At 36.7% G+C, this 23,611-nt stretch overlaps 1 protein-coding gene and 1 pseudogene across 1 annotated transcript in view; one reads left to right on the top strand and one right to left on the bottom strand.

Annotated features, from left to right (window-relative positions):
* LOC129046364 (disks large 1 tumor suppressor protein-like) overlaps window positions 1-23,611 on the bottom strand; it is a 562,187-nt gene that overhangs the window by 438,703 nt on the left and 99,873 nt on the right. The gene's annotated exons all lie outside the window — the stretch shown is intronic.
* On the top strand, window positions 20,132-21,309 carry LOC123856693 (inorganic pyrophosphatase-like; annotated as a pseudogene).

Genomic DNA, 23,611 nt, shown 5'->3' with positions numbered 1-23,611 from the left:
TAAATAAAATCTTTAAAAAAAAAAACTGGACAAAATTACAAGAAAAAATTATCAAGCTCCCAATCATGGTGAGGTTTTAAAACCCATTTTTCTCAGTAATTGATAGATTAAGCAGGACACAAAGATGGAATGTGCTGTTCTACAAGGTAAGATAGATTTTTAAATTCTAAAGAATTTTCTAAAGAATGAAATCTTCTAAAAATCCAACTTATGAAATATATCAAGGAGGGGGGGGCGGAGCAAGATGGCAGAGGAGTAGGAGACCTGGATTTCGTCTCCTCTCAGGAATTCAGCTGGATAGGGATCAAACCATTCTGAACACCTACAAACTCAACAGGAGATCGAAGAAAAGAAGAGCAACAACTCTCTGAACAGAAAAGCAACCACTTTCTGGAAGGTAGGACGTGCGGAGAAGTGAATCCGAGGCGATATTCGGGAGGATAGACGGCGGGGGAGGGGCCTTCGTCAGCCGCTTCTGGCAAGTGATAGAGCCGCGGAGCACAAAATCGGAACTTTTAAAAGTCTGCTCCGCTGAGGGACGTCACTCCGGTGGCTAAGCGGGGGGTGGAACCCTCCGGGACAGTGTGGTCTCAGGACCCTTGGGGTCACAGAAAGACCGGGAGTGCCTGAGTGTGGCAGAGCTCACAGGGATCGGAGCAGGGAAGCCAGCTGCAGAGGCGGAGCCCAGGCGCAGGCTCTCAGCTCGGGGTGGCCATAAACCGTGATCCGCGGCACAGTCGGGCCCCTGGTCCTCCAGCAGGGACCCAACAAGCGGCAGATCCGGAGAGACTCACCTTCGTCCCCCGGGAGGAGCCGCGCAGGAGGGCACTGCGGGGATCTGCTGGGTTTGGAGACTCCACCCGGTTTCGGGTGCCAGAGATAGAGGCGCGCGGTCGCAGGCCGGGTGAGCACGGAGTACAGCCGGAGACCGGGGAGACAGGAGTGACTGACTGCTTTTCTCTGGGGGCTCACTGAGGAGCAGGGCCTGAGTTCATGGCTTCTCCGAGGCGGAGATTAGAAGGCTGCCATTTTCACTCTCTGCCTCCAAAGCTGTACGGAAAGCTTGCAGGGAACAAAAGCTCCGGAGAGCAAACCTGAGCAGATGACTTAGCCCGGACCGGGCAAGGGTGGGGCAATTCTGCCTCTGGCAAAGAATTAGAAACCACAGCAACAGGCCCCTCCCCCAGGAGATCAGCAAAACAGCCAGCCAAGACCAAGTTTACCGATCAATGAGAACAGCAGAACTCGAGTGCTAGGGGAATGATGCACATAGAATTCATGGCTTTTTATCATGATTCTTTAGTCTTTCAAAGTTAATTTTTATTTAACTGTCTTTTACTTTTTTTTTTTATTTTTCTTTTTCCCTTTTTCAAACAGCATCTTATCAATCCCTTTTAAAAAAAAAATTTTTTATTTTTCATTTTTATTTTTCATTTTTAAAGTCATATTCTATCCCTTCATAGTAGTTACACGTATTTTTGACATATATATATAAGTTGTTCTCTCTTTAAAATTTTGAGATAGTTTCTTCTAACAGATCAACATATACCCTAAATCTCTACTGTATGGTTTTTTCCTACTCCCCTGCCTGATCACATTCTCTCCCTTTTTTTTCCTTTAAATCTCCTTCTTTCTTTTTTCAAACTTCTTATCAATTCCTTTTATAAAATTTTTTACACTTTCCATCTTTACAGTCATATTCCATCCCTTCATCATATCAACCCTTATTTTTGTACGTATATAAGGTTTTCTTTCTTTAAAAATTTTGGGAGGCACTCTCCTCTAACAGACCAAAATACACCCAAAATCTAGTGTGTGGCACTGATCTATATACCAGCCTGATCATATTTGATCACATTCTGTTTTTTTGTTTTGTTTTGTTCTGTTTTTGCTTGTTTTTATATTTATCTTTTACTTTTTTTTTCTTCTTTTTCATTTTTCTCTCTTTCCATTTCTTTTCCCACTGCTTCAGGTCTTTTCTGATTTGTTTAGAGTATATTTTCTGTGAATGTTGTTACCCTGTTAGCATTTTGTGTTCTCATTAATCTATTCTCCTCTGGACAAAATGACAAGACAGAAAAAATCACCTCAACAAAAAGAACAAGAGGTAGTACTGACTGCCAGGGACCTACTCAACACGGTCATAAGTACGATGTTGGATCTAGAGTTCAGAATAATCACTTTAAAGATACTAGCTGGGCTTGAAAAAAGCATGGAAGTTATTAGAGAAACCCTTTCTAGAGAAGTAAAAGAACTAAAATCTAACTGAGTCGAAATCAAAAAGGCTATTAATGAGGTGCAATCAAATATGGGGGTGCTAACTGCTAGGATGAATGGGGCAAAAGAGAGAATCAGTGATATGGAAGACCAAATGATGGAAAATAAAGAAGCTGAGAAAAAGAGAGATAAACAACTACTGGATCATGAGGGCAGAATTTGAGAGATAAGCGATACCATAACATGAAACAACACAAGAATAATTGGGATCCCAGAAGAAGAAGAAAGAGAGAGAGGGGCAGAAGGTACACTGGAGAAAATTATAGCAGAGAACTTCCCTATTTAGGGGAAGGAAACAGGCAACAAAATCCAATAGGCACAGAAAACCCCTCTCAAAATCAATAAAAATAGGTCAACACCCTGACATCTAATAGTAAAACTTACGAGTCTCAGAGAAAAAGAGAAAATCCTGAAAGCAGCTCGGGAGAAGAAATATGTAACCTACAATGGTAGAAACATGAGATTGGCAACAGACCTATCCACAGAGACCTGGCAGGCCAGAAAGGACTGGCAGGATATATTCAGAGCAGTAAATGAGAAAAATATGCAGCCAAGAATACTCTATCCAGCTAGGCTGTCACTGAAAATAAAAGGAGAGATAAAAAGCTTCCAGGACAAACAAAAACTAAAAGAATTTGCAAACACAAAACCAGCCCTACAAGAAATATTGAAAGGGGTCCTCTAAGCAAAGAGAGAGCCGAAAAGCAACATAGACAAGAAAGGACCAAAGACCATATACAGTAACAGTCACCTTACAGGCAATACAATGGCACTAAATTCATATCTTTCAATAGTTGCCCTCAATGTAAATGGGCTAAATGCCCCAATCAAAAGACACAGGCTAACAGACTGGATTAAAAAACAAGACCCAGCGATATGCTGTCTGCAAGAGACTCATTTTAGACCCAAGGACACCCCCAGATTGAAAGTGAGGGGGTGGAAAACCATTTACCATGCTAATGGACACCAAAAGAAAGATAGGGTGGCAATCCTTTTATCACACAAATTAGATTTTAAACCAAAGACTGTAATAAGAGATGAGCAAGGACACTATATCTTACTTAAAGGGTCGATCCAACAAGAAGATCTAACAATTGTAAATATCTATGCCCCTCACATGGGAGCAGCCAGTTATATAAGGCAATTAATAACAAAAGCAAAGAAACACATCGACAACAATACAATAATAGTGGGGGACTTTAACACCCTCCTCACTGAAATGGATAGATCTTCTCTACTGCCCATGGAACATTCTCCAGCATAGATCACATCCTAGGTCATAAATCAGGTCTCAACCAGTACCAAAAGATTGGGAACTTTCCCTATTTTCAGACCACAATGCTTTGAAACAAGAACTCAATCACAAGAGGAAAGTCGGAAAGAACTCAATTACATGGAGGCCAAAGAGCATCCTACTAAAGAATGAATGGGCCAACCAGGAAATTAAAGAAGAATTTAAAAAATTCATGGAAACCAATGAAAATGAAAACACAACTATTCAAAATCTTTGGGATGCAGCAAAGGCAGTCCTTAGAGGAAAGAATATAGCAATACAAGCCTTTCTCAAGAAACAAGAAAGGTCTCAAGTACACAACCTAACCCTACACATAAAGGAGCTGGAGAAAGAACAGCAAATGAAGCCTAAACCCAGCAGGAGAAGAGAAATAATAAAGATCAGAGCAGAAATCAATGAAATAGAAACCAAAAGAACAGTAGAACAGAGCAACGAAACTAGGAGCTGGTTCTTTGAAAGAATTAACAAGGTTGATAAACCCCTGGCCAGACTTACCAAAAAGAAAACAGAAATGACCCAAATCAACAAAATCATGAATGAAAGAGGAGAGATCACAACTAACACCAAAGAAATACAAACAATTATAAGAACATACTAGAGCAACTCTAGGCCAGCAAATTAGATAACCTGGAAGAAATGGATGCATTCCTAGAGATGTATCAACTACCAAAACTGAACCAGGAAGAAATAGAAAACCTGAACAGACCTATAATCACTAAGGAAATTGAAGCAGTCATCAAAAATCTCCCAAAATACAGAAGCCCAGGGACAGATGGCTATTCATCTGAAACTGCTCCAAAAAATACAAATGGAGGAAAACTTCCAAACTCGTTTTAGGAGGCCACCATTACCTTGTTCCCAAAACCAGACAAAGACCCCATCAAAAAGGAGAACTACAGACCAATATCCCTGATGAACATGGATGCAAAAATTCTCACCAAAATACTAGCGAATAGGATCCAACAGTACATTAAAAGGATTATTCACCACGACCAAGTGGGATTTATCCCTCGGCTGCAAGGTTGGTTCAACATCTGCAAATCAATCTATGTGATACAATACATTAACAAAAGAAAGAACAAGAATCATATGATCCTCTCAATAGATGCAGAAAAAGCATTTGACAAAGTACAGCATCCTTTCTTGATCAAAACTCTTCAGAGTATAGGCATAGAGGGTACATACCTCAATATCATAAAAGCCATCTATGAAAAACCTACACCAAATATTATTCTCAATGGGGAAAAACTGAGAGCTTTCCCCCTGAGGTCAGGAACGTGGCAGGGAGGTCCACTATCACCACTGCTATTCAACATAGTATTAGAAGTCCTAGCCACAGCAATCAGACAACAAAAAGAAATCAAAGGCATCCAAATTGGCAAAGAAGAAGTCAAACTCTCACTCTTTGCAGATGATATGATACTTTATGTGGAAAACCCAAAAGACTCCACCCCAAAACTGCTAGAACTCATACAGGAATTCAGTACAGTGGCACAATATAAAATCAATGCACAGAAATCAGTGGCATTCCTATACACCAACAACAAGACAGAAGAAAGAGAAATTAAGGAGTCAATCCCATTTACAATTGCACCATAAGATACCTAGGAATAAATCAACCAAAGAGGCAAAAGAATCTGTACTCAGAAAACAATAAAATACTCATGAAAGAAATTGAGGAAGACACAAAGAAATGGAAAAACATTCCATGCTCATGGATTGGAAGAACAAATATTGTGAAGATGTCAATGCTACCTAGAGCAATCTACACATTCAATGCAATCCCCATCAAAATACCATCCACTTTTTTCAAAGAAATGGAACAAATAATCCTCAAATTTGTATGGAACCAGAAAAGACCCCGCATAGCCAGAGGAAGGTTGAAAAAGGAAAGCAAAGCTGGCGGCATCACAATTCCGGACTTCCAGCTCTATTACAAAGCTGTCATCATCAAGACAGTATGGTACTGGCACAAAAACAGACACATAGATCAATGGAACAGAATAGAGAGACCAGAAATGGACCCTCAACTCTATGGTCAACTAATCTTCGAGAAAGCAGGAAAGAATGTCCAATGGAAAAAAGACAGTCTCTTCAACAAATGGTGCTGGGAAAATTGGACAGCCACATGCAGAAGAATGAAACTGGACCATTTCCTTACACCACAAACAAAAATAGACTCCAAATGGTTGAAAGACCACATTGTGAGACCAGAGTCCATCAACATCCTAAAGAAGAACACAGGCAGCAACCTCTTCGACCTCAGCTGCAGCAACTTCTTCCTAGAAACATCGCCAAACTTCATCAAGATAAAAAGCTATTGCAAAGGAAAGGGAAAAGTCAACAAAACCAAAAGACAACCGACAGAATGGGAGAAGATATTTGCAAATGACATATCAGATAAAGGGCTAGTATCCAAAATCTATAAAGAACTTATTAAACTCAGCACCCAAAGAACAAATGATCCAATCAAGAAATGGGCAGAAGACATGAACAGACATTTTTCCAAAGAAGACATCCAAATGGCCAACAGACACATGAAAAAGTGCTCAACATCACTCGGCATCAGGGAAACCCAAATCAAAACCTCAATGAGATACCACCTCACAGCAGTCAGAATGGCTAAAATTAACAAGTCAGGAAACAACAGACGTTGGCAGGGATGCGGAGAAAGGGGAACCCTCCTACACTGTTGGTGGCAATGCAAGCTGGTGCAGCCACTCTGGAAAACTGTATGGAGGTTCTCAAAAAGTTGGAAATAGAGCTATCATGATCCAGCAATTGCACTAGTGGGTATTTACCCCAAAGATACAAATGGAGGGATCCAAAGGGGTATGTGGACCCCAATGTTTATAGCAGCAATGTCCACAATAGCCAAACTATGGAAAGAGCCAGATGTTCATTGACAGAAGAATGGATAAAGAAGATGTGGTATATATATACTAGGGAATATTATGCAGCCATCAAAAGGAATGAAATCTTGCCATATGCAATGACGTGGATGGAACTGGAGGGTTTTATGCTGAGCGAAATAAGCCAATCAGAGAAAGACATGTATCATATGTCCTCAGTGATATGAGGAATTCTTAATCTCAGGAAACAAACTGAGGTTGCTGGAGTAGTGGGGGTTGGGAGGGATGGGGTGACTGGGTGATAGACATTGGGGAGGGTATGTGCTATGGTGAGCGCTGTGAATTGTGTAAGAGTGTTGAATCACAGACCTGTACCGCTAAAGCAAATAATACATTATATGTTAAGAAAAAGAAGAAGATAGTAGGAAGGGAAAAATAAAGGGGGGAATTCGGAGGGGGAGACAAACCATGAGAGACTATGGATTCTGAGAAACAAACTGAGGGTTCTAGGCTGGGGGGAATGGGTTAGCCTGGTGATGGGTATTAAATCGGGCATATTCTGCATGGAGCACTGGATGTTATATGCAAACAATGAATCATGGAACACTACATCAAGAACTAATGATGTAATATATGGTGATTAACATAACATAATAATAATAATAATAATTAAAGAAATAAAGGTAAAATAAGAGGTTTTTCCAAACAAACGAAAGCAGAAGGAGTTCATCACCACTAGACCCACCTTATATGAAATATTGAAATTTCTGCAAGCTGAAATGATAAGATGCTAATTAGTAGCATGAAAAGAAAATGAAAATATAAAACACACTGGTGAAACTAAGTATATGGCCACATTCAAAATATTCCAATGCTGTAGTATGGTTGTGTATTAATCTCTTAACCCTAGTATAAGAGTTAAAGGACTGAAGCACTAAAAATAACTATATATAATAATTTGTTAATGGATACATAATATAAAAAGACAAACTCTGACATCATGGAAAATAAGCATGGCTGTAAATGAACAGAGTTTTTACATGCAATTGAAGTTAAGTTATTATTAGCTTAAAATAGACTGTTATATCTATAAGAGGTTTTCTGTCAGTTTCATGGTAATTACAAAGAAAAAAACTTACTGTAAATATACACAAAGTAAAGAAAAGTGAATCAAAGCATACCATTAGAGAATATCATCAATTCACAAAGACAGCAAAAGAGGAAGAAAAAAACAAAGGAATCACAAAAGAGCCAGAAAACAATATGATTGCATTAGTAGGTCCTTCCCTATCAGTAATTAATTTAAATTTAAATGGACTAAATTCTCCACAAAAGGCAGAGTAACTGAATGCATTAACAATTTTTAAAAAGACCCAACTACTACTTCCTATCAGAGATCCTTTTCACCTTTAAGGACATATACAGACTAAAAGTGAAGACTAAAAATATATACCCATACAAATGGAAACCAAAATAGAGCAGGGGTAGCTATACTTAATTCAAACAAAACAGACTTTTAGTAAAAAAAAAAAAAAAAAAATGTAACAAGAGGGATGTCTGGGTGGCTCAGTCAGTTAGCATCTGCCTTCAGGTCAGATCATAATCTCAGGGTCCTAGAATCGAGTTTCACATTGGGCTCCCTGCTCAGCAGGGTGCCTGCTTCTCCCCTCTTCCCCTGCTTATGCTCTCTCTCTCTTTCTCTGACCAAAATATAATAAAATCTTAAAAATAAATTAATTAATTAAACTTAAACTGTAACTAAACTTAAAAAAAACTGTAACAAGAGACAAAAAGGGTCATTATATAATGATAAAGGGGTGAATTCATCAAGACAGTACAATTGTAAATATATATACACCCAATATAAGAGCACCTACATATTTTTTTAAATACTGACAGATCTGAAGGGAAAAATAGACAACAATACAATAATAGTAAAGGACAACACAGGATAGATTGCCCAGATATAAATTAATAAGGAAACATTGTACATGAACTATACTTTAAACCAAATGGACCTAACAGGCATATACAGAACACTCCATCCAACAGCAGTGGAGTACACATTCTTCTCAAGCACACACAAAATATTCTCCGGAATAGGTTATATGTTAAAACACAAAACAAGTCTTAGCAAATTGTAAAAGCATGAAACCATACCAATCACCTTTCTAACCACAATGGTATGAAACTAGAAATCAATAACAGGAGGAAAATTGGAATATTCATAAATATGTAGAAATTAAACAACATACTCCTGAACAACCAAAGTGTCAAAGAAAAAATCAAAAGGGAAATCAAAAATATCTTGAAACAGGGGGATGGGCAAAGATGGCAGAGGAGTAGGGGACCCTATTCCAACCGGTCCCCTGAATTGAGCTGGATATCTACCAGACCACTCTGAACACTCCCGAAATCAGCCTGAGATGTAAGAAGATACATCTGGATCTCTACAAACAGAATATCGCAGGTGGCTGGTTTCGAGGTATGAAGTAGGGATCCATGATTCCGCAGACAGATATCAGAAGATAAACAGAAGGGGAGAAAAGGGAACGTTCTTACACTGTTGGTGGGAATGCAAGTTGGTACAGCCACTTTGGAAAACAGTGTGAAGGTGCCTCAAAAAAATTAAAAATGGAGCTACCCTATGACCCAGTAATTACACTACTGGGTATTTACCCCAAAGACACAGAAGTAGTGAAAAGAAGGGCCATATGCACCCCAATATTCATAGCAGCAATGTCCGCAATAGCCAAACTGTGAAAAGAGCCGAGATGCCCTTCAACAGACAAATGGATAAAGAAGATGTGGCCCAACAGCAACTTCTTTCAAGATACATCTCCAAAAGCTAGCGAAACAAAAGCAAAAATGAACTTCTGGGACTTCATCAAGATAAAAAGCTTCTGCACAGCAAAGGAAACAGTCAACAAAACAAAGAGGCAACCCACAGAATGGGAGAAGATATTTGCAAATGACATTACAGATAAAGGGCTGGTATCCAAGATCTATAAAGAACTTCTCAAACTCAACACCCAAAAAACAAATAATCAAGTCAAAAAGTGGGCAGAAGATATGAAAAGACACTTCTCTGAAGAAGACATACAAATGGCTAACAGACACATGAAAAAATGTTCATCACCATTAGCCATCAGGGAAATCCAAATCAAAACCACATTGAGATACCACCTTACACCAGTTAGAATGGCAAAAATGGACAGGGAAAGAAACAACAAATGTTGGAGAGGTTGTGGAGAAAGGGGAACCCTCTTACACTGTTGGTGGGAATGCAAGTTGGTACAACCACTTTGGAAAACAGTGTGGAGGTGCCTCAAAAGTTTACAAATAGAGCTACCCTATGACCCAGGAATTGCACTCCTGGGTATTTACCCCAAAGACACAGATGTAGTGAAAGAAGGGCCATATGCACCTCAATGTTCATAGCAGCAATGTCCACAATAGCCAAACTGTGGAAAGAGCCAAGATGCCCTTCAACAGATGAATGGATAAAGATGTGGTCCATACATACAATGGAATATTACCTAGCCATCAGAAAGGATGAATACCCAACTTTTACATCAACATAGATGGGACTGGAGGAGATTATGCTAAGGGAAATAAGTCAAGCAGAGAAAGTCAATTATCATATGGTTTCACTTATTTGTGGAACATAAGGAATAGCATGGAGGACATTAGGAGAAGGAAGGGAAAAATGGGGGGGTGGGGAATTGGAGGGAGAGATGAACCATGAGAGACTATGGACTCTGAGAAACAAACAGGGTTTTAGAGGGGAGGGGGGAGGGGGGATTGGTTAGCCCAGTGATGGGTATTAAGGAGGGCATGTACTGCATGGAGCACAGGGTGTTATACGAAAACAATGGATCGTGGATCACCACATCAAAAACCAATGATGTATTGTATGGTGACTAACATAACATAATAAAATTAAAAAAAAAAAAAAGAAGATACAATCCATCTATACAATGGAATATTACTCAGCCATCAGAAAGGATGAATACCCAACTTTTGCATCAAATCAATGGGACTGGAGGAGATTATGCTAAGGGAAATGAGTCAAGCAGAGAAAGTCAACTATCATATGATTTCACTTATTTGTGGAACATAAGGAATAGCATGGAGGACATTAGGAGAAGGAAGGGAAAAATGAAGGGGGAGGATCAGAGGGGGAGACGAACCATGAGAGACTGTGGACCCTGAGAAACAAACTGAGGGTTTTAGAGGGGAGGGGGGTGGGGGATGGGTTAGCCCAGTGATGGGTATTAAGGAGGGCACATATTGCATGGAGCACTGGGTATTATACACAAACAATGAATCATGGAACACTACATCAAAAACTAATTTTGTACTGTATGGTGACTAACATAACATAATAAAATAAAATAAAAATATCTTGTAACAAACAAAAACAGAAACACAACATACCAAGACTTACAGGATGCAGGAAAAGCAATTCTAAAAGGTAAATTCATATTAATAAATGCCTACATTAAGCAACAAAAGAGATGTCAAATAAGAAACCTAAATTTATGCCATATGGAAATAGAAAAACAAAAACAAACTAGGCCCCAAAGTTAGCAGAAGGAAGGAAATAGCAAAGATCAGAATAGATATAAATGAAATCAGTAGAAAAACAATAGAAAAGATTAACATTACAAATTTATCTTTTAAAAAGATAAACACAATTGACGAACCTTTAGCCAAACTTCCCAAGCTAAAAAAAGTGCCCAAAAATTAAAATTATAAAGAGGAGACATTAGAATTGATACCACAGAAATACAAAGAATCACAAGAGGCTACTATCAACAATTATACACCAACAAATTAGATAATCCGGAAGAAATGGAAAAAATTCCTAGAAACACACAACCTACCAAGACTGAATCATGAAGACTGATTCATAAAACTGAACAGATCAATTACTAGTAAGGAGAATGAATCAGTAATCAAAAACTTTCCAACAAAGAAAAGCCCAGGACCTGATGGTTTCACTGGGGAATCCTACCAAATGTTTAAAGAAGAATTAAGCCATTCCTTCTCAGAGTCTTCCAAAAAATTGAAAAGAAAGTATTACTCTCAAACTCATTTTACAAAACCAGGATTACCCTGATACCAAAATCAGACAAGAATACCACAAGAAAAGAAAATTACAAGGCAATATCCCTGATGAATATAGCTGTAAAAATCTTGAACAAAATATTAGCAAACAAACTTCAACAATATATTAAAAAGATTATATACCATGATCAAGTGGAACTTATCTCTGGGATGCAAGGATGTTTCAATATATGCAAAACAATCAATGTGATAAGCTATATTAATAAAAGATAAAAATCGTACATCTCAATAGACACAGAAAGGCATTCAACAAAATTCAACATCCTTTCAGACTAAAAATTCTCAACAAACTAGATATAGAAAGAACATATCACAACATAATAAGGGCCATATACAACAAACACATACTAACATAATAATCAATGATAAAATGTTCCTTATCCCCCTAAGATGAGGAATAAGATAAGGGTGCCTACTCTCACCACTCCTATTCAACATAATACTGGAACTCCGAGCCAGAGCAATTAAGGAAGAAAAAGAAATAAAAGGCATCCAAATTGGAAAGGAAGGAGTAAAACTGTGGTTTTTTTTTTGAAGATAGCATAATCTTATATATAGAAGTCTCAAGACTCTACTAAAATGTTAGAACTAATAAATGAATCCAGTAAAGTCACAGGGATACAAAGTGAATATACAAAAATCAGTTGTTTCTATACACTATGAACAATCTGAAAAAGAAATACAGCAGTCCCACCTTATACACAATTTTGCTTTTCCCCGTTTCACTTAGCCACAGTCAACCACAGTCCAGAAGCAGAGGATTCTCCTTTAGACTTATCAACAGGTCAATAGTAGCTTAGTGCTACATCACAATGCCTACATCATCCACCTCATTTCATCATGTAAATATGTTATCAACACATACTATCACAAGAATAATGAGTATAGTATATTTTGAAAATAAAGGGAGTGAGAGATACCACATTCACACTTTTATTACAATATATTGTTATAATTGTTCTATTTTATTATTAGTTATTGTTATAATTCTTACTCTAATTTATAAGTTAAACTTTATCATGGGTATGTATACATAGGAAAAAAATAAAATATATAGAGATTTGGTACTATCCATGGTTTCAGGCATCCACTGGGGATTTGGAATGTATCCCCATAAATAAGGGGGGACTACTATAAAGAATACAATATAATTTACAATTGCATCAGAAAGAATAAAATACTGGGGACCCTGGGTGGCTCAGTCAGTTAAGCATCTGCTTTCCGCTCAGGTCATGATCCCAGGGTCCTAGGATTGAGCCCTTCATTGGGCAACTTGCTCAGTGGGGACCCTGCTTTTCCCTCTGCCTGCTGCTCCCCTTGCTTGCGCTCTCTCTCTCTGTCAAATAAATAAATACAATCTTATGAAAAAGGAATAAAATACTTATGAATATATTTTTTTAAAGATTATTTATTTATTTATTTATTTGAGAGAGAGAGAATGAGATGAGAACACATGAGAGGGGATAGGGTCAGAGGGCAAAGCAGACTCCCTGCCGAGCAGGGAGCCCGATGCAGGACTCAATCCCGGGACTCCAGGATCATGACCTGAGCCGAAGGCAGTCGCCTAACCAACTGAGCCACCCAGGCGCCCCTTATGAATAACTTTAACCAAGGAGGTGAAAGACCTGTACACTGAAAACTATAAGACATTAATAAAAGAAGTCGAAGAAGATGCAAAAAAATGGAAAGATATCCCAGGTTCATGGATTTAAGAATTAATATTGTTAAAATGTCTATATTACCCAAAACCATCTATGGATTCAATGCAATCCCTATCAAATTTCCAATGGCATTTTTTCACAGAAATTTAAAAAAAAAATACTAAAATTTGTATGGAACCACAAAAGATCCTGAATAGCCAAAGCAATCTTGGGAAAGAATAAAGGTGGAGTCATCACACTTCCTGATATCAAATTGTATTATAAATCTGTAGTAATCAAAATAGTACCGACCATAAAAACAGACCAATGGAATATAATTGAGAGCACTGAAATAAACCCATGCATATATGGTCAACTAATATTTGATAAGGGAGCCAAGAATATTCATTACAGAAAGGATAGTTTCTTTAATACATAGTATTTGAAAAACTAGATATTCATATCCAAAAAAAATTTTCTTTTCATTATCTTACATCACTCACAAAAATTAACTCAAAATATATTAAGGAAGGTCTGAATGTAGGACCTGAAACAATAAAACTCCTAAAAGAAAACACAGGAATAAAGCTCTTGACATGGACTCGGCAACATTTTTTTTTGAAAGACACCAAGAATACAAGCAATAAAAGCAAAAGCCAACATGTGGAACTAAATCAAACTGAAAGGCTTCTGCATAGCGAAAGAAATAATCAACAAAATAAAAAAGCAAACTATAGGATGGAGGAAGATCATTGCAAGCCATATATCTGCTATAGGGTCCTATACAAAATATTTAAGAAACTCCGACAACTCAAGAGCAAAAAAATATATATATATATATAAAAAAGAAGAGTGGGGGAAAAAAAGAAGAAAAGAAAAACCCACAAATGATCCAATTAAAAACAAGCAAATGACCTGAATAGACATTTTTCAAAAAAAAAAAAAAAAGACATATAAATGGTTAAAAGTGCATGAAAAAGTGTTTAACGTCATTAATCATTAGGGAAATGTACATCAAAACCACAATGAGGTATCATCTCACATTTGATAGCATAGCTATTATCAAAAAGACAAGAAGAAAAGGGAAGAGAGAAAGAAACCCTTTTATACTCTTGGTAGGAATGTAAATTGCTACGGTCTCTACAGAAAATAGTATGGCGGTTCCTCAAAAAATTAAAAGCAGTACTATATGATCCAGTAATCCCACTACTAGATATTTATCTGAAGGAAAGGAAGTCACTATCTTGAAGAGATACCTGCATCCCCATGATCATTGCAATAGCCAAGACGTGAAAACAACCTAAGTATCCACTGTTGGATAAATGAATAAAGAAAACATGGGTCCTGCCTGCAGCTCTGGATGAGAATCCGAACCTCATTCCCTCCAGATGTACTGAGGACATGGGGGCTTCGGACTAGGAGAACCTGCATGTGCAGTTCAAGCACTAAGGAGGCAAAACTGAGGATGGAGAAAGGAGCCATGAAGATTCCAGTCCTGTGCACAATTTCCAGTCTCACCTTTCATGAAGCCCCAAACCTTCACCTAGTGTGATCTCCACTCCAACAAATATGCAGTGCCCTCTACAAGAAATGCAGAGGACTCACCTCCTCTCCCATGGTCAAAAGTAAGAAGACTATGACTATAGTTGTTAATAAAAAACACACAAATATAGATATCTTATGGATAAGAAAAACCAAAAGTATTGAGTTTTATATGTTAATTAGCCCACAGCATCCAGAGTTATTTAATTCCCTCTCTGATTCCAAAGGATAGAGATACTGGACCCATGCCACATGCAGACTTTGGTTTTCATCTCTAAGTAAATATTATGGAACTCCTTGGATTTCATTATTCTTGTCTTATACACTAACAGTGGTTCTCCAACATTGATAGCAGTCTTCCAGAGCCACATTCCCTTCCTGCTCTTCGTCAACTCTATTTTTTAGATTTGTCTGCCATGGACTTGAATATTAATCAACTAAAAAAAAATCTATCTCATAATAGGGTTAATCAATTGAAGGACTTACTCCATTTGAAGGGATCATCCTGACCATCTAGTCCTTAAAATCCCCCGCATCAGAAAGGAGGAGTATAGGGGCGCCTGGGTGGCTCAGTCCTTAAGCATCTGCCTTCAACTCAGCTCATGATCCCAGGGTCGTGGGATCGAGCCCCGCATCGGGCTCCCTGTTCGGCGGAAGCCTGCTTCTCCCTCTCCCACTCCCCCTGCTTGTGTTCCCTCTCTCACTCTGTCTCTCTCTGTCAAATAAATAAATAAAATCTTTAAAAAAAAAAAGAAAGAAAGGAGGAGTATATGAGTCTAATGTTTCTGTCATGTACTGTCCCAATCCTCCAGGTCAAGGATGTTCAGATAACATAAAATGGCTGGGGTTCAGGAGGAATCTAGTTGCTGTATGTTGTCATTTAATAAAGGCAAAAAGAAAAAAGAAAAGAAAATATGGTATGTATACACACACACACACTAGAATACTATTTAGCCATTAAGAAAAAAAAGAAGGAAATCCTGCCATTTGTAACAACATGAGTGGACTTTGAGGACATTACTCTAAGTGAAATAAGTGAGACAAAGAAAGACAAATGGTATATGATTTCATCTAAATGTGGAATCTAAAATAAACTGAACTCATATTAACAGAGAGAGTAAATTGATGGTTGCCATGGGCTGGGGAATGCAGGAAGAGTTGTTGGTCAAAGAGTACAACCTTCCAGTTACAAGAGGAGTAATTCTGCAGATCTAATGTGCAACATGGTGACTATAGTTAATAACACTATATTGTATATGTGAAAGTTGCTAAGAGAAAGTAGATCTTAAATGTTCTCACTATAACACCAACAGCAAAAACGTGGTAATTACATGAGGTTATGTTAACTAACCTACTGGGTTATCATTTCACAAAGTAAGATAGACACTATAATCTAGTAATTCCACATCTATGTGTTTAGTTTAGAGAAACACAGGCAAATATATCTCAAAGCATGTATGAGAAGGTTCTAGTCACAATAAACAAACAAACAAAAGAAACATCCTAGATATTCATCAATAGACTATGGAAAAGAAAGTTTTGTAATGCTCTTATAATGAAATACTATGAAGCATAGGGAAAAAAAATCGATGAAAAGGAGCTACGGCTATGCATAAGGAGAAATCTCATAGACATAATATGAAATGAAAAAGGCAAATTATGGCAAGGCAAATGCAATGTAATAACATTAAATATAGCTTGAAATATGCAAAATAAAATATCTTATTTATGGATACACATGTGTAATGAGACCATAAATAACACACACTTAAGTATTTTTAAACCAATGAACAAAAAATCCCCAAATGTTAACTGCTTTGCCACTAAAACGTTCAAAAATATAAATTCATAATGAGGCCCAGAGGAATGAGTACTTTTACCAAGAACACACATAAGTTGATTAGAAAACAAGTGCCCTATAAATGGTAATGACAACTAAATAAAAAGACGTTATTCTGGAGTCTTTAGAGTTTTTTTAACTGCACATAGAAATAAAAACTAAATGTCATGTTTAAGTACTTTTAAACTATACTGAACACAGGTAAAAAAAATGCTATGTGCACATTTAAGTAAAACTTCTCTGAAAGAGGCAAAATGGATAGTGTAAGTAGGAGACTAAATTTTCTCAGATCTGCACTGCAATCCTGACTCTTCCTCACTGTGTGGTCTTAGCAAGTCATTAACATATCTCAACCTCACTTTTTCCATTTGTGAAATCCTCTGAACTTCAGTTTCCTCATTTGTAAAATTCCTACTCAATCATATTTTCAAAAGGTTTGTGTTTCTATTTGATGTCTGGCACACAGTAAGTAGGTGTTCAGTAAATGGTGCCTGTATCAGTAGTCTGATATAGACAGAACAGAGTCTGATCAATAGAATAGAAATTAAGACAAAAACTGATATTGATGTTGGTTAAGCTATTTATTTTTTTATTATTCCAATTTATAATTACTGAAAATGAACCATCCAAATGGATGAAGACATACTGTGGTGTTCTAAACATACTACACTACAGACCTTCATATTCAGTATGGGAAATCATGACTAAAGTACCCCCCACACATGTTTATTTGTATTCTCCTTTTCCTTTACCATTGATATTCCATTTATACTTTTAAAATTTGTTTTGAAAACAGATGAACATAGGGGAAAGGAAGAAAATACAAAATAAGATAAAAACAGGGAAGCAAATACAAGAGACTCTTAACCAAAGGAAACAAACTGAGGGTTGCTGAAGGGGAGGTGGTGGGGAGATAGGGTAACAGGGTGATGGGCATTAAGGATGGGCACTTGATGTGATGAGCAGTAGGTGTTGATGTAACTGATGAATCACTAAATTCTACCTCGGTAACTAATAATACACTATATGTTAACTAAACTGAATTTAAATAAAAAAATTTTTTTAAATAAAAAATAAAATAAAATTTTTCTTTTTTGTATTCCCATTTTCCTTTAATATTGATATTCTATTTATATTTTAAATTTTTGTTTCGCTTTTCATCATCTCAAATTCCTTTTGGAAAAGTATAGAAAATAAATACACATAAATAAATTTAAGTTCCTCTTTGCTTTTTTTCCATGTTATATAAAAGTAGCAAGATACATTTTCACCAAAATTGGAGGATATGTTTGAGATGATCTGGCTTAAAATATAGACTACAAGGCATACTAAAAGTCACTGAGTGGCCCTGGGGAGGTACCTCATAAAGATAAATAGTCATTTTCTTGCAGTTGGACCTGAGGTACAATAAGTGGTTCAACAACTGCTGAGAGGGAGAAACACACCATATTGTTAAGATACAGAAAGAAAAAACAAACTCCGATTCCAAATATGTGCCCCAAATTAAAAGTCACAAGGTCAGATATTCCAAATTGACTTTTGATGGAGTGGCTTCTCAAGGACACAATTCTAAGTGTCATCCCACAAGGTCAACAAAAAACAGGCATTAATTTAATTAACTATGGTTAATGATTTTCCTAAGTCACACTGACAGGCCAATATAAATAAATGTATCAATAAATAACCAGAAACAACTAGTAAACAGGAGGTTTATGAACAAGCTACTGATGAGCTGGTAAAAGTACTTGAAAAAATTATATGGTGGCAGTATATAAGGTGCATCACAGTGGATTAAAACCAGCAGATTTAGAACTGGCTTTGAAAACTTTTCAGGTACACCTCATCTTTGCTCATTTCCATCTTACAGCATTTGAAGTTGTTGCTCTCTCTGCTTGGAATTCTCTTCACAATTCTCTTCTTGGGCCTTAGTCCTCATTTCATTCAGTTTCTGCTTAAATGTCACTTCCTCAGAGAGACCCTCTTTACTTCATCTAAAGTATCCCTATCATTCCTTCTTATCTTACCCTGCTTTATTTTCCTTTATAACATTTATTGATTTTTTGGTAAATTATACATACTCTGAATAAGGGGGAAAGGAGATACTCAATAATTTTCTGAGCAAAATCACTTACTCTGTTTAGTTATGTCATAAATTTGCAGCCTAAAACCTAGGTTGATGTGAGTACCAGGAAAATCTGAACCACAATTTTTATCTCATCCACTTCATTGCTTTAAGTAAAAAAGCATATGTAAACAAGAAGAAAAAAAAAAAGCAGTGTTTGAATTTGAAGGGTTTTTTATCTTAAAAATCAGGCGGTGTCCTACATTAGGCTGCTGACATACTTTTTCTATATTATGTAAGCTTACAAAATACTCCTGGAAAATATCTTCAATGTGATTTATCTTTAGAGGGTCCAAAGATTAATGAACCTCATAAAAATGATAAATTAAGGATTTCAGAAGCACATTTGCAAACTAAACCATTAAAGAGTCTGAGCTTAGAGAAAGTTAAGGCTAAATGTAGAAGACAAAATTATGAAACTCTCAAAGAAATACAGGAGAATATATTCATAACCTCAGGTTGTGGAAGATTTTTTTAAACCTAGACACAAAAAGTACCAACCACAAAGTAAAAGTGATACCATAAAAATAACGAAAAAAATTCCATAAAATAGGATACCTATATTATGTATAAATAACAAAAAAGAACTTATTCACAGATTTAATAACCAACTCCCACAAATCAATAAGAAAAGGCAGCCTAGTAGAAAAATGGTCAAAAAGCTTGAACAGGCACTTTACCATATATATATATATATATATATATATATATATATATATATATATATATATATATATATATATGGCCAAAAAACATACAAATCGATTTTTAACTTCATTAGTAATTAAAGCAATGCAAATTAAAACCACAATGAGCCAATGCCTATCCACTAGACTGACAAAAGTACTAATAATATAAGTTTGGGCAAAAATATGGAACAATGTGAAATCACCACTGTTGCAGAAGTCTAAAATCGTACATTTTGGAAACACTTCAGCAATACCTACTTAAATGAAGAATCACATTCTCTGAAATCAGCAATTTGTCTTTTAGAAATATACCCTATATGGTTGGGCGTCTGCCTTTGGCTCAGGTCATGATCCCGGGGTCCTGGGATCCAGTCCCACATCGGGCTCCCTGCTCCTTGGGGAGCCTGCTTCTCCCTCTGCCTCTGCCTCTCTCTCTCTCTGTGTCTCTCATGAATGAATAAATAAAACCTTTTTTAAAAAAAAAAGAAATATACCCTATAAAAACCCATGTGCAACAGGATACACATACAAAAATTTTCTTAGTTATCAGCTGAAGAGTGGATACATTATGGCATAATCATACTACAGAATACAATACAGCAATAAAAATAAACAAATTAACTATTAACTATTCCCTACGACATAGCTGAATCTCACAAACAATCCTGTATGAAAGAATAAAGACCCTAGAGTGGCTCTGTGGCGGTGGCGGCGGCGGCAGCAGTGGCTAGTCATGGGCACCATGAACAGCTTCAGCAGCGAGAAACGCACCGCGCCCTTCACCCTCCAGTACTGAGTCTTCCTCAAAAATGAAAAAGGACAATATATATCTCCATTTCATGATGTTCCAATTTATGCAGATAAGGATGTGTTCCACATGGTATTTGAAGTACCACGCTGGTCTAATGCAAAAATGGAGATAGCTACAAAGGATCCTTTAAACCCAATTAAACAAGATGTGAAAAAAGGAAAACTCCATAACGTTGCAAATTTGTTCCCTTATAAAGGATATATCTGGAACTATGCTGCCATCCCCCAGACTTGGGAAGACCCAGGACACAATGACAAACACACTGGCTGTTGTGGTGACAATGACCCCATTGATGTGTGTGAAATTGGAAGTAAGGTATGTGCAAGAGGTGAAATAATTAGGGTGAAAGTTCTGGGCATACTGGCTATGATCAATGAAGGGGAAACTGAGTGGAAAGTCATTGCCATTAATGTGGATGATCCTGATGCAGCCAATTACAATGATATTAATGATGTCAAGCAGCTGAAACCTGGCTACCTGGAAGCTACTGTGGACTGGTTTAGAAGGTACAAGGTTCCTGATGGAAACCAGAAAACCAGTTTGCTTTCAATGCAGAATTTAAAGATAAGGACTTTGCAATTGATACTATTAAAAGCACTCATGACCATTGGAGAGCATTAGTGACAAAGAAAACCGATCGAAAGGGACTCAGTTGCATGAATACTACAGTGTCTGAGAGCCCCTTCAAGTGTGATCCCGATGCTGCCAAAGCTATTGTGGATGCTTTACCACCACCATGCGAATCTGCCTGCACAGTACCAAGAGATGTGGATAAGTGGTTCCATCACCAGAAAAATGAATATTCTGCGGAATACAAGCTGATATTGCTGCATCTTATTCATCTGGAGTATTAGATGCAAAAGTAGTAGCTTTTCAAAGCTTTAAATTCATAGAACTAATCTAACTAAAGCAAATTCTGCTGCGACCAATATATTCAGAATGTTATGCATCTAAAAGCATTTTTCATATCTCAACTAAGATAACTGTTAGTACATGTTTCAATATCAAAGCAGTTGTAATTTGGAAGTCACCATTTGTGAATAAATGTGCAAGACGAGTGCATGTTGGATGTATATGTTTACCGTGTGTTAGAAAATAAAATTATTTTGCTGAAAAAAAAAAAGAATAAAGACCCAAAAGAATACATAATTTTTTTCAATTCATATAATGTTCATAAGCAAGCTAACTAAACTATATATTTAGGGATGCATACAGAAGTGATAAAGCTTTAAAGAAAAGGCAAAAAAAAATGACAACCATAAAACTCAAGATAACAGATGCTTCTAGGACTAAGAAAAAAGTTAGAAATTGGGAAGACATAAGTGAGGCTTTGGGGATAGTGTTAGTGTTCTATTTCTTAATCCGCACAGGAATTACACAGATGTTTGCTCTATGGGTATTAATTATACTTTACAATTATATACTTTTTTGTTTTCAAAAAATGTTAAATTTTAAAAGATTGATAAAAAATTATAGTTTTACTTGACACTTTTTCTCTTATTCCCCTATTTATGATCCATCAGCAAATCCTAATGCCGCTGATTACAATATATCCAACATCTACCCACTTCTCACCTCTTTGGTCTAAGTTAATATTCTCTTTGTGTTCTACTGCAGTAGTCTCCTAACTGGTCTCCCTACTTCTACCACCTTCCCCCATTGCCTATTCTTCATAGAGTATCCAGAGTGGGTCTTTTAAAACATAAATCAGATCACATCCTTCCTCTGCTCAAACATTCTGTTGCAGTCATACTGTCATGCTTGCTGTTTCTCCAATATGCCATGCATATTCCTACCTCAGGGCCTTTGCGCTTGCTATTCTCTCTGCCTGATCCACTCTAGAACCAGATATTTGCTCAGAAATTCCTGGTTTGGGCAGGAATGTCACTTTTACAGAAATGTCTTCTCTCTACCTTACATAACACTCTTTATCTCCCTATTGTGCCTTATTTTTTTATGGTGCATAAGCTGACATATTTAATATTTTATTTGTTTTATATCTCTCCTCACTGAGTTATAAGGTCCATGAGAACAAGAATTTCATCTATTTTGTGAACTGATGCATCTCTAGCTTCTAGAATAATAAATAGCAATATAATATACACTCAGTATTTATTGAGTTGATTAAAAAATTAAAACAAATATACCAAAGTTTTAACAGTATTTATATCTGGGTAGAGGGTAAATATCTTCTTGATCTCTGTATATTCCAAATATTCTACTTTGAATTTGTATTTTTATAATCAGAAAAATAAGCTATTGTTCTAAGACAGAAAAATAATACCTAGCTTAGTACCTGATAAATAGCAATCAATAAATGTTTATTAACTTGTTAATTAATTTAGATGAGGAAGGCTAACAATAACTGACTTTACTTATATATGTACACTTAACTATCTTTGTTGATGTTGAAACATTTAAAAAGTAATATAGTTTATTTAAGATCGTCATATTTTCCCACTTTTTGTTTTGCTTCCTCCTAAAACACGAGAAGGGTAAAAGTGGGTTTTTATCATGAAATGCTGTCCAGGAAATCTTTACTCTGTATCACTGATTTTGAAGCTTATGGTTTCACTTACACAAAAAATTTCAGTGATTTTTCATGGTTTACATAGATGGATTTCTTTTACTCATGGTACGAGGAATCCTGATTCTGTCTGCACCTAAGTCCTGGAAAGAAACAAGAACTACAGCTTTTCTTCAAAAGACAACTTATATAGAAATTAAACCAATGCATGCTAAAGGAACCAAAAGCCTAAAATATCACACTCAAGAGACTAGTTTAGCTCACAAAAGCTATTTCTTATTCTAACATGAATTTCTAAAACCTGAAAGCATTCTCACAATTTGGGAGCATTATTTTCAGAACTAACTGCCTCAATGTATGAAGCACATTGACTACCTGAATGCATGCAGAGGAGAGCAAGCAACCAAGATGTGGAAAGCTCTCGTTTGTCATAGAAAGAGAATTTAAAGATAAGATATATGGAACCTTTTCTTCTGAGAGAAAAAAAAATCTAGCTGTCTCAAAATTTTTGAAGCATTACCATGTAGAAGTAAAATTTTCCTACATATCCAAAAGGCAGACCTATGATCATTTCATTCAACAAATATTTACTTCAGAGTTGCCATGTGGCAGACGCTGTATGTACTAATAGCATATAGTGAACAAAAACACTGGGGTAATGGGTTAAAAAGCCATTCATCGGGGTGCCTGGATGGCTTAGTCATTAAGCATCTGCCTTCAGCTCAGGTCATGATTCCAGGGTCCTGGGATTGAGCCCCGCATCGGGCTCCCTGCTCAGGGGGAAGCCTGCTTCTCCCTCTCCCACTCCCCCTGCTTGTGCTCCCTCTCTCGCTTTCTCTCTGTCAAATAAATTTAAAAAAAAATTTTTAAGCCATTCATCTATT

Source organism: Mirounga angustirostris, unplaced genomic scaffold (genome assembly GCF_029215605.1).
Source record: "Mirounga angustirostris isolate CCGP_5_RB_7025 unplaced genomic scaffold, mMirAng1.0.hap1 SCAF_13, whole genome shotgun sequence".
Classification (NCBI taxonomy): domain Eukaryota; kingdom Metazoa; phylum Chordata; class Mammalia; order Carnivora; family Phocidae; genus Mirounga; species Mirounga angustirostris.
The sequence above is the reverse complement of the archived record's forward strand: the minus strand, read 5'-3'. Positions and strand labels throughout refer to the sequence as shown.